Below are 4,103 nucleotides of genomic sequence, written 5' to 3'. Positions count from 1 at the left end.
GGTTGGATGTACAGCTGTTTCGGAATTACCACATTCCTCATCAGCATCCTCTACTTGCAGCAAAACTATCAACCAATTATCTGAATAAATTTGGCTAATTCACTCAACCCAAAGTGAACTACACTTGAACCTTCCGAAAAAGGTTTGATAGTTTGCTACTGCCTAAACAAATTTTCAATCATATCTCTTTTCCTTTGCCAAACTCAAATCATCGATTTGAATGTAGTGGGGTGGGTTTGTTTTTGATAAATTTGATAAGCATACTTTTCTCTGTTGGTTAAGCTATACTTGTGTTTAGTCATTGCATGGTTTTAAGCTAAGATCAAAAGCAACAATAATATAGAAGTTGAAATTTTCAATTAATAAATTAATAAATACAATTACTTTTTAATCAAAAGGCAGACATTAAGTTAATTATGTCAATTTTAAATTTTTTTAATTAAAAAGTTAGTTGTTCAAATAAATTTTTAATAAAACTCGCAAGACTAAATTGAAAAGTGATGGCACATCAAAAATTAAAAACTTATTGTTTTAATTAAAAATGTATTTAAAACAATAATTTTTTTGTGAAACTAAAAACTTAAATCAGTTAAGAAAGTAATAGTTACGTTTTTCTTTAAAAATTTAATTGAGATTTGCAATCAATCAACATTAATTAAATTTTTATTGAATCCATTAAAAAATTAATTGAATTTTGTTAATGAAATCTATGAATTTTTAATCAAGTATTTATTTTATACCCAATTAAAACTGATATTGACACTATCGTGTCTGTTCTGGTACACACATGTACAATTTTCGTATGGTGTCACACTTAAAAGGTGTTCTGGCCAACACTATACACCGTTATAGACCTGGAAAATGTACACGAACATTTCTTTTGTGTAGGCTTAGTATACAGCCATCGTATGCAAAGTTAGAAGTTTTTATAACAAATAAATAACAGAATCTGAAACTTTAATATGTTTTTTTATAAATATTTGCAAATTTTATTGGGAAAGTCACTTATATATGGCAGAAACCACGATTTTAAAAATCCATCTAAAATTTGAACCGAAATTTCCTCTGATTGGTGTATAAATTTTGGGTTTGTTTTAATCAGCTGATTTTCAGTGTGTTCGAAAGTATAATGTTGCCACAATTTTTAAAAGTTAACACAAAAAAGTTTTAAGCAAAATTATCTTTGATTTTTGTGAATACTATCCGCTTTCCTAAACAAATCAAAGGTCTTTTTGAAAATATAAGGTAATTAAATTATAACTTTTACAAAATCAATGGGCTAAGAAAAGTGAATTTTACCAAATTTATTGCATGAAAAATATGGCATCTTCAATTCTGCAAAGTGTTCTTGGTGCACAAATCACTGAGCAAATTAAAAAAAACTAGCGCCGCCACCATCTTTCTGCAAATGGAGGCCGCCACGATAGAAAATTTGTTTGCAATATTATTGTAAATATTTAAGCAATACAAATGAGAAAAACCTTAACAGAATAGTTAATTATGCCCACTATAATAAAATTTCCTTTAATGTATGGATGTTAAAAACTGTTTGACCAAAACCAAAAAAAAACTTCTCCGCCGTCAAAAACTAAAACGAGAACGACACGGCGATCGTTTGTTCATGAGTAACATTGAGGAGGGATAGAAAAAAAAAACAAATCAAAACAAAGGTAGAAATCGCCTTCTTATTTGTTCTTGATAAATTGCTCTTGTCCTTACATTAGTCACTCCTAACAAAAATCCGGCAGGCATTTTATGGCTTTGAATTATGCATTACATTTAATTTTTTATGTTTATACCGGCAAAATATGTTTTGTTTATAATTTCTATCTGCAAATAATATGGCTTGCAGAAAAAATCAGCTGTCACATTTTTCGATTAAAAGTCCGAAAAAAGAGTTCACACGTGTGACTCAGAACAACTAACTTTGTGTGTGGTGTGTAGAAAGTGTATAGTGTGGTGCACAATGCGGTGTGAGCCAGAACAGACATGTATAATTTTCTTGATTGAAGCCATTTCAATTAAAAAAAATTAATTGGATCAATTAATTTCCTAATGGAATCAGAAAATTTTTTGTGTGTATGTTCGATTTCTCCACCAAAACTCGTAACTAAACGTGCCAAAAAATATGTATGACAATGAGTATATTTTTAGCATAGCTTGCATGGAAATGATCTAAACCATTGATTGATTGCGTTCAATTTCATATTTAAAAATTGATTCAAAAAGGTCATCTTTAGAAAAATCCCAATAACCGAACATATTATACCCTATAAATAAAAAATGGAGTATAAATATATATTTGAAATTGGTTCAGATGATCACCCTTATTCCTGAAGTCGCCCTCACCGTCGTTTTTCCTCTGTCGCCACTAATTGGTATTCCGTTCGTCGATATATTCTGCTATCGAAGAAAATCGGTATTCCTGGTGTCGCTTTTTGTCGCCAATATCGTCGCTTTTTGTCGCCTTTAAATTTACCAGCGACGAATTTAGTGTTTAATTTTTGAAGAAGATTTTTAGACTTTATTAATCGAACAATTGAAACATAAATTTAAAAAATAGAAATTGGTAAGAGGTAAAGTGACTAATCTTCAACAATTACAAAAAAACGGGGGAAAAATCAGTATATTATGGTCATCGCATTCACATCATAGAAAATAACACTGTACAATTAGAGTAAAAGTGTTGATTTTCAATTCCATTTATTTTTAAAAGAAACCCTTCAAGGCCAATGTATTTTATTTAGCACCAAAATTAGATAACAAATGTGCCCTTCACGAACTTTGAATGATCCTTGGGTACATAATGTCCTGGCTGTCGGCAAACGTTCCCCAAACACTTTAATTACATTTGTAACGGCTGATTTGGCAACTTTTAGAGATATTGGCAGCTTTGCATGCGAGTAGCTCAGATTTTCGCGATGCGCGAGCAAAATTTTAATACGCTGCTCTTCTTGCTTGGACGGCATTTTGACAACTGAAGAGTGAATTCCAAAATCAAAATAGGTGCAACATTCTACACACACACCTTCAAAATGGGGGTGTTCAGGTTTTTTAAATGCAAAATTGAAAGAAATACGTCAAGTTTATATTGACCACATTTTGACCGTATCACCCTTTATTTGTTTCAATATCTTATAGATAAAATCTTAAAATTGTCTTCAATACTATATGTAAACCTATGCAATTTTGGATGAATAAAATGAATTGAATTGAAAACAATGTATGATAAGTTTTCTATAGTAAAGGAAGTCATAATTATCACTTTATAAGAAATTTTACTAAATTTGCTTTATATTTATTTTTACGAATGCTTTGTTATCAGTGAATAAAATTTTTTTGTTCAGTAGTAAATTCTTATACCCTGCGAAGAAAACAGTATTAGTGAAATTCCATGCCTTATTCTAGTTAATGAACTATCCTTAACTGCTTTCAGTTAAAGATTTTTTTACTGAAAGAAGTAAATTTTATTATTTCAAACAAAAATTTAACTTAATGGAAATAAAATGGCTAAACTTAATTGATGAAAATTTGTTCCTTTAGGTTCGAAAGCACTTTTTTCTGGGTGGTCATTTTGTATCTGCATGGCCTATTTTGCACTTTATCTTCTACAATATACAATTTAGAAATTTATGATTTCAAGAAAATTTTCGCTGCACCCCGGAGGGAGGACCGAACCACGTACCATCAATTTACAAAATGCTTGCATTATCCACTGAGCCACATAGCCAACATACTTATAATGTGGCATTGTTTACCATTCATACATAATTATGTGTATTTGTATACAAATACATACAAGCATGTGTTCTATTTATAGAATAGTTTCAAAGACAAACGTTAACACATATTTTCAAGTAGATTTCAATAATGCACATAAACCAATTTTTCCAATGTTAGCATCACTGAATGTTACCTGATAATTGAAGATTCCAAAATAAAGACAGATGAAGGGATTATTTTTCTATTTGTGTTTTCTTCCTTTATACACAAACACGAACATTGATAGACTTTTTGTTATTTATGTTCAATAATTTTCAAAAAAAAAAATTTTTCTCACTAATTTAAAATAACAAATATTTTATACATTTTATTTGTAATTT

The sequence above is a fragment of the Haematobia irritans genome, chromosome 3 (genome assembly GCF_050003625.1).
Source record: "Haematobia irritans isolate KBUSLIRL chromosome 3, ASM5000362v1, whole genome shotgun sequence".
NCBI classification, from domain to species: Eukaryota; Metazoa; Arthropoda; class Insecta; order Diptera; family Muscidae; genus Haematobia; species Haematobia irritans.
This window is presented reverse-complemented; position numbering follows the sequence as displayed.